This window comes from Scyliorhinus canicula, chromosome 7 (genome assembly GCF_902713615.1).
Source record: "Scyliorhinus canicula chromosome 7, sScyCan1.1, whole genome shotgun sequence".
NCBI classification, from domain to species: Eukaryota; Metazoa; Chordata; class Chondrichthyes; order Carcharhiniformes; family Scyliorhinidae; genus Scyliorhinus; species Scyliorhinus canicula.
The window spans coordinates 183664734-183678387 of record NC_052152.1 but is presented as its reverse complement, the minus strand read 5'-3'; the positions used below and the strand labels follow the sequence as shown (position 1 = coordinate 183678387).

Sequence of the window (13654 nt, the reverse complement as noted above, 5' to 3'; positions counted from 1 at the left end):
GGGAAGTGCTATGGAAGACCATGTCAAAGTCCGGCTGCCCAAAGAAACTCATCAACATCCTCCGAATCCTTCATGACAAGATGTCAGTGACAGTCCTCCCCAACAGAAATAAGACAGATATATTTGAGGTCAAGACTGGAAACCAGCAGGGATGTGTCATTGCTCTCACCCTTTACCCCACCTTCATCAGCACCATATTTCACTTTGCCAAGAACAAGCTTTCCAGTGGAGTGGTCGTGGTGTACAGGGTGGCCAAATTCCCCTCCAACTCGATTTTCAAATTTGCTGATGACACCACCGTAGTGGGTTGGATTTCAAACAATGATGGACAGAGTACAGGAATGAGATAGAGAATTTGGTGAACTGGTGCGACGACAATAATCTCTCCCTCAATGTCAACAAAATGAAAGGGATTGTCATTAACTTCAGGAAGCGTAGTGGAGAAAATGCCCCTGTCTACATCAATGGGAATGAAGTAGAAAGGGTCGAGAGCTTCATTTTTTTAGGTATACAGATCACCAACAGCCTGTCCTGGTCCCCCCATGCCGACACTATAGTTAAGAAAGCCCACCAACTACTACTTTCTCAGAAGACTATGGAAATTTGGCATGTCAGCTATGACTCTCACCAACGTCTACAATTGCACCATAGAAAGCATTCTTTCTGGTTGTATCACAGCTTGGTATGGAGCCTGCTCTGCCCAAGACCACCGGAAACTACAAAAGGTTGTGAATGTAGCCCAGTCCATCATGCAAACCAGCCTCCCATCCATTGACTCTATCTATAATTCCTACTGCCTCAGAAAGGCAGCCAGCATAATTAAGGACTCACCACGCACCCCGGACATACTCTCTTCCACCTTCTTCCGTCAGGAAAAAGATTCCAAAGTTTGAGGTCACGTACCAACTGACTGAAAAACAGCTTTGTGCCTGCTGCCATCAGACTTTTGAATGGACCTACATACTTCTCTGAAATTTCACACCTAAGGATGTCAAGACCCATTTCAAAGGGATTTACTGAAATGCACTGGGCATAGCATTTTGCATTTCTATAAGACTACCTCTCAAGCAGAAACATAACATTTGCCTGAACAATGGTTATATGGAATTATGACTTTCTATCTCGTCAAGATAGATAATGGCTCATTCAAGAGATTAATGATCATAGAACATAGAGTGCAGGAGGCCATTCGGCCCATCGAGTCTGCACCGACCCACATTAAGCCCTCACTTCCACCCTATCCCTGTAACCCAATAACCCCTCCTAACCTTTGTGGACACTAAGGGCAATTTAGCATGGCCAATCCACCTAACCTGCACGTCTTTGGACTGTGGGAGGAAAGCGGAGCACCCAGAGGAAACCCACGCAGACATGAGGAGAACGTGCAGACTCCGCACAGACAGTGATCCAGCGGGGAATCGAACCTGGGACCATGGCACTGTGAAGCCACAGTGCTATTCACTTGTGCTACCATGCTGCCCTAAATGGCTGGGACATCACAGAAACTACTCAGCCCCAGCCATGAATCAAAAAACTGTAAGGTTCAGACATCAGATAAATAAACCCATTCTGAAATCATTATGGGAGAGAGTGGTCATGTTACTGAAGTAATCATTTTGAAACCTCTTTAATCTAAGCTGCTAAAGACAGAAGTAAACGGTATTCTGGAAAGCTGCCAATAAATTAGTGATGAGCTCCCTTCTCTCCTCTCCCAAGTTAGCCGTGTCTCTTATAGTTTAAAAATCCAGCATAGAGATACTGAATTTTCCATAAAAAAGAACCTCAGTGGCAGCACGGTGGCACAGTGGTTAGCATTGCTGCCTATGGCGCTGAGGACCCGGGTTCGAATCCCGGCCCTGGGTCACTGTCTGTGTGGAGTTTGCACATTCTCCCCGTGCCTGCGTGGGTTTCACCCCCACACCCCAAAAGATGTGCAGGTTAGGTGGATTGGCCACGCTAAATTGCCCCTTAATTGGAAAAAAATAATTGGGTACGCTAAATTTACTTTTAAAAAAGAACCTCAGGCGCAAAATGCATCGACTTCTGGAAGAGATGGATTGCAGAATAAAAGGATTTTTTTCCCCAGCAATTGCAGTTACACAGACTTCAACTCAACTCCCAGAATCTAAAGATACATGGAAACATTTCTGCCGTAGCCACAGTGACCAACCAAAGACTAAAACAGTGAAATTGCAAGTTCTTTTAGCATTTTCAGCATTGAACTTTAATATTGCTACGAAAGTAATTACCTACAGTATAACTTATAGATTTTACGTCCTTGTGTGTGAATGTGAGTAACAAAAGTTCAAGGAGCGTGTGTTTACTTTTAAAAGTATTTAGCTATCTTTCCCTGTTTTTTTTTAACTCAGTAAAATCTAACCCCTTTTTGTTTTAAACCTGAAGAAAATCTGTCAGATTTGTTTCTTTTCAATCGGTATGTAAATTGTTAAACACAGACATTGTATGAATACCTTCATCCTTCTAAAACCCTACCATGGTCAGGAGTTATATTTGTATCCTTCCTCATATGACCGTTATAAGGCACATTGTGAATATTTTATCAAACTGTCGACTTAAATCTTGGATTTGAGAGGCTTTGAGGAGTAAGGAGATGTGCCATTGCAGAGTACCCATATGTGCCCTCCTCTCATAGCTGTGATATTGATATGGCTGCTGCAATTCAGTTTTTGATCAATGGTATCTGGCAAGTTGTTGTGGGGGAACTTTCTGATGGTTGTTAAAAAAAGGTCCCTTTAAGAAATGTTTTGTCTTATCACATGGCTTCAGTGATGTCATTATGTGGGCGGTGCTGGGCTTTGGCTCTGGGAGTTGGTTTTACTTTTGCTTTGGGTTTGGAGTTGGTTTGTGGCTCTGAGCTTTTACTTTTGTTTTCACATTTGGCTGCTGTAGACTCAGACAGAGAAGTATTTTTGGCCTGTCTCTCTATTTTCAATTTTAAAGAGTTATTCCAAGGAAGAAACCCAATTATTATAGTTACCTACTGTTTTGGTAAAAAGGGGGTTTTGGTTTATGGGATCTTGCTATAAAATTGGAACAGTTATGGGGGAATTCGTTAAGGGTTATACATAGATTTTGGTAGCTGTGTGGGGTCTTTATGTTTGTAGTTGATAATAATTCTTATTGTGTGTGTTTATGCAAATGTTAACTAAATTTGTCGAATAAAGCTTGTTTTTTGATTAAAAGCTTCTAAGAACTCTGTTAAATAACACCTGAAAGGCAGGCTATTGTGATTATCATAACCAAAATCAATAAACAGTTATAGGTCAGGTGAACTCCAGAATATACTTTAGAGTTGTTCAACCCTGGCCCATAATGTGATTGTGCTATCAAAGTTCAAATTGAGGTTTCTGGGCGTTTTCTTGCCCGAGATAGTTATTACGTGGCATCTATATTGTAAAGATGTAACCTGAAAGTTGACAACTTGTGTCTTATTTTAGCTAGGTCCTCTTGTAGCTTGTACAGACCTTTCATTATCAGGGGAGTTGCAAGTGGACTTGGACACTGTGGAACCACTGGAGAACAGTCCCACTCCTGTGATGGAAGAAAGGTTTTTAATGAAGCAACTGAAGACACCATGCAGTGATGTCACGGGGCTATGATAACTGATTTCTAATATCCTCAAAAATATCTATTTGCATCCAATTTGATGCCATCCACTTGTATTACTCCATGGTGCAATACTTCATCAAATGTTCACATGTTATTCTCATCTCTCATCTGGTATTTAGTTCTTGTATTTGTGTGTGGATCAAGGTTTCAATGAGGTCTGATGATGACGATGTGTGGTTCTGGCAGATTTTGAAATGAACATTGGTGAACAAGCTTTGCTTGATAAGAACATAAGAAATAGGAGCGATGTATATGGCCCCTCGAATCTTCTCTGACATTCAATAGGATCATTGCTGATCCTCTTCCTAAACTACAATTTCTTGCCTGGTCCCAATATCTATGGATTCTCTGGGAGACCAAGATTTGTCTATCCCAACCATAAATATATATATATTTTTTAATAAATTTAGATTACCCAATTACTTTTTCCAATTAAGGGGCAATTTAGCGTGGCCAATCCACCTACTCTGCACATTTTTTGGGTTGTGGGGGCGAAACCCGCGCAGACACGGGGAGAATGTGCAAACTCCACACAGACAGTGACCCAGAGCCGGGATCGAACCTGGGACCTCAGCGCCGTGAGGCGGTTGTGCTAACCACTAGGCCACCGTGCTGGCCCCAACCATAAATATACTCAATGATGAAACATCCATGATCTGGAGTGAACGATTCCAAATCCTCTGAGTGAAGAAATGTCTTCTCAACTTGGTCTTAAAATGTTGGTCCGAAGGCGGTGCCCGTGCTCCGGTTTCCCAACCATGGGAAACAGCTTCCCAATGTCTATCCTATCAAACCCCCTCAGAACCTTATATGGTTCCATGAGATCACCTTTCATTCTTCTAAACTTGAAACAGGATCAGCCCAATTTACTCACCCTCTCATCATTGGACAACCCTCATTCCAAGAATTAATCTAGCTGAATCACTTCCAATGCAAGAATACCCTTCCTTCAATATGGAGACCAAAACAGTCCACAGTACTCCACTACAGTTCTATTATTATAGCAGGTTTTCCTTATTCCTGTATGACCGTACCCTTGTGATAATTATGAAGATGCTATGGATGACTCCTTCCATAATTTAATGATTTTTGGGAGGCACTTGATGTGGTAATGATTACCTGGATTAGATTTGCTCTTTTGTTTTAGGTTGGAATGTACCTGATCGATCTATTATATTTTTAGGTACACGCCAGCGTAACAGATGTACTCGAACAACCTGTCTAAGGAAGTACCTTACTATGGTGCACAGGTCTTCAGTGCTTCAGATGGGAAATTGTTAGGGCTCATTACCTTTATTTTGCACTCATTAGATGGTTAATAATGAATGAAATTGGTTTGGAAGGGCAGCACGGTGGCGCAGTGGGTTAGCACTGCTGCCTCATGCCGCTGAGGTCCCACGTCGATCCTGGCTCTGGGTCACTGTCCATGTGGAGTTTGCACATTCTCCCATGTTTGCGTGGGTCTCACCCCCACAACCCAAAAGATGTGCAGGCTAGATGGATTGTCCAGGCTAAATTGCCCCTTAATTGGAATAAATGAATTGGGTACTCTAAATTTATTTTAAAAAAGAAATTGGTTTGATATTGAGATTTATGATGGTGGAAGGCGAAGACCATCCAACTCAGTAATTTTGGCTGAAGATATGTGCAACCATGTCAGTTCTGGCTCTTGAATTCATAGTAGCCTCCACTATGGTTGGATAGGATTGTTCACAGAGCCTCCTCCTCCTGAACTGTTGATTGTGGATTTCTCTCAAACTCCGTCTATTGCTACTGTTTTTGGTGTTTGATTTTCAGGTAACCCCGGTAGTAGATTCGTTAGAGTTGTACCTTATTCTAAGACTGGGTTTTTCAAAGTCAGGGCCGCAACCCACGGGTGGCGCAGCATTCCCGATCGCTGGAGAAGCGGCCAATGGCCGTGACCGGCTTTTAGAAATGGAGGTCGTGACCGGTTTTCAAGAATGCCGGCCGTCCCACTTTCCCACTCATACGTGCCCCTGAGGTGGGTCTGCCCACAGGCCTGGAACCCAACGGGACAAACCGCCTCCTCCTGATGTCAGCGCATTGTCCCAGGACCAAATGTGTTTTTAAAAGCGATCGAGTCTTCCCACCGGAAGTGACGGCAGAGCAGTTCATGCACCCAGCACGTACACTGACATTATGCACCCTGTACGTTCGTGCTTTGGGTGCGAAATCACAGAGGAGAGATTCTTCCATTTTGCAGCTGCCACCAAGCACCAGGACTGTAAAAAATTGAAAATGGATTGTTTTGTAATAAGGAAGAGAGGGCCAGAGATACAAACAGACCAGGATTTCACAACTAAATCTGCTGGAGAGAACTGCACAGGTGAGTCCACAGCAGGACAAAGCAGTGCGCGTGCAAGCTCCAGGGCCTCAAGTAAACAACCCATTAAGAAGAAGCTGAAAACGGGAACAAAACAGTAGAAAGATGATTACTTGAGGTATGGTTTTATTAATTGTGCCAATGCAAATCAGGATGCAAAGCCCATGTGTGTTATATGCTGGGAAGTGCTAGCAAATGAAAGTTTAAAACCCTCAAAACTTCAAAGTTATTTGAAGCATTGCGAGTTTGAGGGCAAATCTCTTGATTTTTTTCAAAGGGCGTTGCAAAAATTTAAATCACCAGCTGAAGTAATTATCAGAAATGTAACCTTGAACGACAAAGCAAATGAGATCATGAGGACCAAGCAGGCTCACCTATCGCATTAAAGGTAAGCAAAATTGGTGTGTTGTGAAGGTCGGCCAGTGTGGGTCACGAAGGTCGGCCGGCGTGGGTCACGAAGGTCAGCCAGCATGTGTCATGAAGGTCGGCCAGCTGATAAAAGTGGGTCCTGGGACAAAAAGTTTGAAAAATGCCGTTGTAAGGTATGCCTAGTGATGACTCTGGCATTGCCTTCTCCCGTCACATTGAACGAGGGTTGCTCGACCTTCTTGATGGTCAGCACACGGTACGGTTTTCACTGTGCCAAATGCTGACAGACATTTTGCAAATCCCAAGTTCCGACAGAGAGCAAACGAGCTAAAAAACCAGCTGATATGTTCTTGCAGACAATCTTATTTGTTCACATTGCCAAAGCCTTGGTTTAATATTGCCTCAAAAAGGCATTGCTTTTCAGGTAATGTCCTGGGTGATGTCCTTCACCTTCAACAACTTTCTGCCAGATTGGGAACAATACCATGAACTGAGAGAAGCTGAATCTTTATCTATGTATATTTTCTCATTTTATATCCTATTTAAGTCACAATAGAAGATTAATTGTAAAGCAAATTATTTCTATGGAGGGATTTAGGTTTCACGGAAACTCTTGTGGTTTTAAATGAGGTTAACTGGAATGACTCAGAAGTCAAATAATTGATAAAGTTACATTGATGAATGGAAATACATTGTTCAATATAACACACAACTATGCACTTACTCCACGGAACTAATTTATATATCCTTTATTCAACATGATAGAAACTGGAAGTGTGTGTGAGCATTGCTGGAGAGCCCAGACTTTCTGCCTCCCTGCCTGCTACCCCAGTTCCTGCATGCGATAAACTAAATGCAACCTTGAGACTGCTCCTCTATTCAATAAGAGTGTGACTGATTGTCACCTTAACTTCACTTGCCCACTCCACTCGAATATCCCTTGATTCCCTTTGCGTCTAAAAATTCATGCATCTGTCTTTTTTTTAAATTTAGAGTACCCAGTTGTTTTTTTTTCTCCAATTAAGGGGCAATTCAGCAAGGCCAATTCTGCACACCTTTGCGCTGTCAGAGTGCGACTCACGCAGACACGGTGAGAGTGTGCAAACTCCACACGGACAATGACACTGGGACGGGATTGAACCTGAGTCCTCAGTGCCGTGTGGCAACAGTGCTAACCACTGCGCTACAGTGCCGCCAGCAAACATCTGAGTCTTGAAGATACTCAACAATTGAGCAATCTCAACAATTCTTTTCTACCCGTTATTGTTAATTTAGAGAACTCGCGGCCAACAACTAAAGGAGCATGATCCCAGGTTAGTGGCAACACTTGAATTGGCTCAACCAGGTGGTTGTTTGACCCCTGCCGTTTGGGGGTGGGTTCATTCAATTGGCTGGACGACTGGTTTGTTGATGCGGAGGGAGGCCAACAGCCTGGGTTCAATTGCCATACCGGCTGAAGTTATCCAGAATGCCCAGCCTCCTCAACCTTGCCTCTCGCCTGGGGTGTGGCTGGCCCTCAGGTTAAATCACCACCAGCCAGCTCTCTGTCAAGGGGAGCACGGTAGCATTGCGGATAGCACAATCGCTTCACAGCTCCAGGGTCCCAGGTTCGATTCCGGCTTGGGTCGCTGTCTGTGCAGAGTCTGCACATCCTCCCCGTGAGTGTGGGGGTTTCCTCCGGGTGCTCCGGTTTCCTCCCATAGTCCAAAGATGTGCAGGTTAGGTGGATTGGCCATGATAAATTGCCCTTAGTGTCCAAGATTGCCCTTCGTGTTGGGTGGGGTTACTGGGTTATGGGGATAGGGTGGAGGTGTTAACCTTGGGTAGGGTGCTCTTTCCAGGAGCCGGTGCGGACTCGATGGGCCGAATGGCCTCCTTCTGCACTGTAAATTCTATGAAAATGAAAAAAGGGGGAGAGAGCAGTCTACGGTCCTCGGGGACTGTGGTGACTTTCATACCTTGTCCTATCCCACGAGAGTACCTGGGCTGCTGTCAGATTGAAATCTGAGATTCCAGACCCACATGTCTTCACAGTCAAACAAGGAAATATTAAGGAAAGGAACTATGACGCTTTATGTTTTTCCAAATTAACTGAGGTTTTTTTTATTGGCGCGGGTGGGGGGTCATTTTAATTAAAATAGTAGGAATGATGAACTCCAAACCATCTGAAAAACACAGAAAAAGTAAACGATGCAACCTTTCAAGAAAGTTTCAGAAAGAGCAGTTCGTGGGGATTGCACAATTCGAAGGGGGTTCTAAAAATAGCTCCCGGATATTGTAATGTGCATACATGAATAAACATGCAGCATTGACTACAAGGCAACAGGAGAAGAATTGCCTGCTGCCCATTCAGGGCAGTGGTGGAGCTTCGGGTTGCAGGCTGACGTCAGGCGGAGCCACAAGAGCGCCGTTTGCTCCGGGGCGACCATCCTCCGAGGCAGAGCCGAGGACATGCACCCTGCATTTCTGTAGCCCCTTCCTCCTCCTCTCACTGACACCGGAAAGGTTGGTGTTTTATATACAAATGAACTATCTCTCTCTCTGTACACTCCAGCCGCTCTGGGAGACGCGGGAAAGCGAGGAGGCTTTCGCCCAAACTTCTGCTCAGGGGAAGCAGCTGCTCCGCTCGATCTGGTTGCTCAGGGCAGCTGGAGCGGTTGCCATGGAGAAACTTGGTTGATTTACCATTCATTCTCCCTGCCTCAGGGCAGAAGCACGGGGAATTGGGGACGAATTGTTTGAGGAGGTACTGGCGGATTTATTTATCTGAGGAAATGTAACTATTAACAAATGACTTTCTTCCAGGTTGCAGTTAGGCGCAACGAGAAAATTGCACTGACAGGGATCAACTCCTTTTAAGATCAGGTTTCCACCCCAGTCCCTTTGTTGATTTTTTGGGGTGGGAGGGTATTATGTATGTAACAGGACACACCTTTTACCATGTTACAAAGGACTTGGCACCAAAGCAACTTGTTGATAGCCGAAGGTGAAAGGGAATCTGTAGGCGAAAAATAAACTGCTGTGGAAAGTAACAAAAGGGCGAGTTTTCCTCTAAATTACCAACCCAGCAGCTTCTATCTGTCAAAGCGCCTTGTCGATTGAAATGGCTCTGCACTACTGACCTACACACATTATCAAAACGTTGCTCTCCGGCAGAATGTTTTATGGACCTTATTTGGGGAGAAACAACCGCGGACCACAATAACCTATGTCAATTGCAATGGAAGCGAACCTTCTGTTGGCCACTTTGCAAAGATCCCATCAGAGATTCTGCAGACTAGGTTAGACTAAACTAGACTAGGTTTTAGCAGCTCACCGCCAGGAGGACCTCCAATCAACGGAGCCCCCCCCCCCCCCCCCCGGAGCTGCAGGCCCAATTAGAAGACTGGCAGCTCAGCAGAGCCACTGTTATAGCTGGCTGTTGCTGAAACTGCAGTATGAAGGGGAGGGAACCTTGATGCCAAGGTGACCATGAAGACGGGTAAGCGGGCAGCGAGGCTCTGGCAATTTCATTGGAAAATTGGAAGGAGAGTGGGGCAACTTCAAACCATAGCTGCAGGTGTGGATGTTGCTTCCCAGGGCCATGGATTGGCCTTAAGGCCCTCCTTGCCACCCAAATTGGGAGGCCACCACAGTGAGGCACGACATGGCCCTTCTTTGGTGCTTTAGTGTCTAGTTGTCTCCCTAGTGGGTGGCCATGCTGTGCTTTCCTTAATTTGCTTTGCCTGCTCATTATTTTATTTGTAGAGCTTTCTTGTATTATTAATATATTTTTGTATCAGTAATTTCTGTTGTAATAGTGATTATCCCAATGTAAGTGATTATTCCTCTTTCATGGGCAGCACGGTGGCCTAGTGGTTAGCACAGCTGCCTCACGGCGCTGAGGTCCCAGGTTCGATCCCGGCTCTGGGTCACTGTCCGTGTGGAGTTTGCACATTCTCCCCGTGTCTGCGTGGGTTTCGCCCCCACAACCCAAAAATGTGCAGAGTAGGTGGATTGGCCACGCTAAATTGCCCCTTAATTGGAAGAAATAATTGGATAATCTAAATTTAAAAAAAAAAAGAAAAAAAAAATTATTCCTCTTTCATTTAAAGAACAATAGCCAGTTTCAACTTGATGTTTTTGCATGGCTCTGTACCAGATGTTGGCAGCTCTGACAGGGCAATTGACTGCAAAACCATGTTCCACCCTATGTGACAGCATTAATAGACCTGGCCCCACAGTTCTGATTAATCTCTTTTTGTTCAATTTAGAGTATCCAATTCTTTTTTTCAATTAAGGGGCAATTTAGCGTGGCCAATCCATTTACCCTGCACATCTTTGGGTTGTGGGGGAAAAGGGGAGAATGTGCAAATTACACATGGACAGTGACCCGGGGCCGGGATCGAACTGGGTCCTCAATGCAGTGAAGTAGTAATGCCAACCACTGCACCACCGTGCTGCCCTCTTAATGTTGCCACACCTAACCTGTACATACCTGGGCACTTAAACAATAGTCTGCACATCTTTGTACTGTGGGAGGAAACCGGAGCAGCCGGAGGAAACCCACACAGACATAGGAAGAAAGTGAAAACTCTAAACAGTCAGCCAAGGCAGGAATCGAATCCGGGTCCCTCGTGCTGTGAGGCAGCAGTGCTAACCACAGTGCCACCCACTGCCACCGTGCCACCCTCTAGATTATATAGGCTGTGCGTTTGAGCGATGCTAACTAAGAAGTCTTGGCAACTTGCTGCAATGCATCTTGTAGATGGTAGGCACTGCAACCATGTTGCACTGTGGTGGACAGAGTGAATGTTTAATGTGGTGGATGGAATATTGATCAAGTGAGTTTCTTAGTGTTGACTTGTGTTCAAAGTCTTGAATATTGTTAGAGCTGCACTTGTCCAAACAAGTGGAGAGTTTTTCCTCACACTCCTGACTTGTGCCTTATGGAATGTGGACTTTGGGGAATCAAGAGGTGAGTTGCTCACCACAGAATTCCCAATCTCTGACCTTCTCTCATAGACACAGTATTTATGTCTCTGTTCAATTTAAATTTCTGGTCAGTAAGCTCCCCAGGGTTTTGATGATGTGGGACTTGCCACTGATTGTGAAGTGGAGGTGATTAGATTCTCTTTTGTTGGAGATAGTCATTGCCTGGCACTTGTGTGGCACAAATCTTACTTACCACTTTTCTATCCATGCATATTAAAACATTTCTCTGACTAGTCATGAAAGAAGATTTTTAATTCTCCTAGTTAGACATTCTCATGAATGATAAAGTGACGCGTGAATTACAGTCAACTTCACAAGTAGAAATGTAATTTACAAAGACCAGGATTATTTTATTCAGAATACTCATGAATTTGTGTTTGACCTATTTGCTAGTCAACTCCCCTCTAGTCAACTCCCCTCTATATAGCATTGAGTCCATACCCAAATGAGGCCTACGAGATGGATACAATCAAATCAACGTTGGAAGTTGCAAATGTTTAGGTCATGCCTGAGTTTGTATTGATGAATCCCAGTCAGGCAGATTTTTCTTATAAATGCTCATCACTATTGTGTGAGGAAATAATTTGGAGTTGTTTGTGTCTTGGGAAGAGATTCAGTGGTCCTCCAGTATAAAAATTGCAGGAGGCAGAGAAGATACTATATAACAGGGTAAATGATAATATGGCAATAGTTTTTTTGGTGGGGGCAGGGTGTTCATATCACACCTTATTATTATATTGTAAGTCATTATATAAAGTACATTTCTGGATCGTAGGTTACAATTTAGAAAATTGGTGGTTGTAATAACTATGAACAGCCTGGCTTTCTGCTCCGCTGTATGGTATAATCAGTGTGCCAAAACACGCACTTGCCCAATGATCTATTATCTGCATTATTCTTTCCAGTTTTTTTGTCGCAACATAATTCAAACATTACTGATTAGTCCATTGAAGTACTGCTCTTTGTTTATTGCTGGTAGGTAGCAAATATGTCTGTGCAGTTTTTATTTGTAATTCGGTAATCTACATCTTAATACACAAGATTTCAAATCAACACTAAACAAAAAGATTTGTAATTTGTTGGTAGAAATCCCTACCCATGAAATAATAAACAATAATATCTCAGCGAATTTGGGGGCTTCTCTGGGTATAAGCTGAACCTGGGCAAGAGCGAGTTGTTCGTGGTGCACCCGGGGGATCAGGAGGAGGGGATTGGTAGGCTCCCACTGAAGCAGGCAGGGAAGAGCTTCAGGTACCTAGGAGTCCAGGTGGCTGGGAGCTGGGGGGCCCTGCACAAGCTCAACCTCACAAGGCTGGTGGAGCAGATGGAGGAGGAGTTCAAAAGGTGGGATATGTTACCGCTGTCACTGGCGGGGAGGGTGCAGTCCGTCAAGATGACAGTGCTCCCGAGGTTTTTGTTCCTGTTCCAGTGCCTTCCAATCCTTATCCTGAAGGCCTTTTTTAGGAGAGTTAACAGGAGTATTACGGGATTTGTGTGGGCGCATGGGATTCCGAGGGTGAGAAGGGTGTTCTTGGAACGGGGCAGGGATAGGGGGGGGGGGGGGCTCGGGCTGCCCAACCTCTGTGGGTACTATTGGGCTGCCAACGCAGCGATGGTGCGTAAGTGGGTAATGGACAGGGAAGGGGCAGCATGGAAGAGGATGGAGATGGCGTCCTGTGTGGGCACGAGCCTGGAGGCGCTGGTAACGGCGCCGTTGCCGCTCCCTCCAACGAGGTATACCACGAGCCCGGTGGTGGCGGCTACCCTCAAAATTTGGGGGCAATGGAGACAGAATAGGGGAGAGGTGGGGGCTCAATGGAGGCCCCGATACGGGGGAACCATCGGTTTGTTCCAGGAAGCATTGATGGTGGATTTCTGGGCTGGCACAGGGTAGGAGTTAGGAGGTTGAGGGACCTGTTTGTGGAGGGGAGATTCGCGAGCTTGGGGGAGTTGGAGGGGAAGTTTGGGCTCCCCCGGGGAACATGTTTAGGTACATGCAGGTTAGGGCGTTTGCCAGGCGGCAGGTGGAGGGGTTCCCCTTGTTGCCCCCACGGGGGTAGGGGACAGGGTGCTCTCGGGGGTGTGGGTTGGAGGAGGGAGGATTTCGGACATATACCGGGTAATGCAGGAGGTAGACGAGGCCTCGGTGGAGGAACTGAAGGGTAAATGGGAAGAGGAGCTGGGTGAGGAGATTGAGGAGGGGACGTGGGCGGATGCCCTGGAGAGAGTGAATTCCTCCTCTTCCTATGCGAGGCTTAGCCTCATACAGTTCGAGGTGCTGCATAGGGCCCACATGACTGGGACGAGGATGAGTAGGGATTTTGGGGGCGAAGACAG

At 45.3% G+C, this 13654-nt stretch overlaps 1 protein-coding gene across 1 annotated transcript in view; it reads left to right on the top strand.

The window, feature by feature from the left end:
• The first annotated feature begins 8656 nt into the window (after window positions 1-8656).
• The window catches only part of LOC119969607 (rho GTPase-activating protein 18), a 169199-nt gene continuing 164201 nt past the window's right edge, over window positions 8657-13654 (top strand). The window contains exon 1 of the mRNA XM_038803443.1: window positions 8657-8848. The gene's annotated coding sequence lies outside the window, so the exon portion shown is untranslated. The remainder of the gene's footprint in view (window positions 8849-13654) is intronic.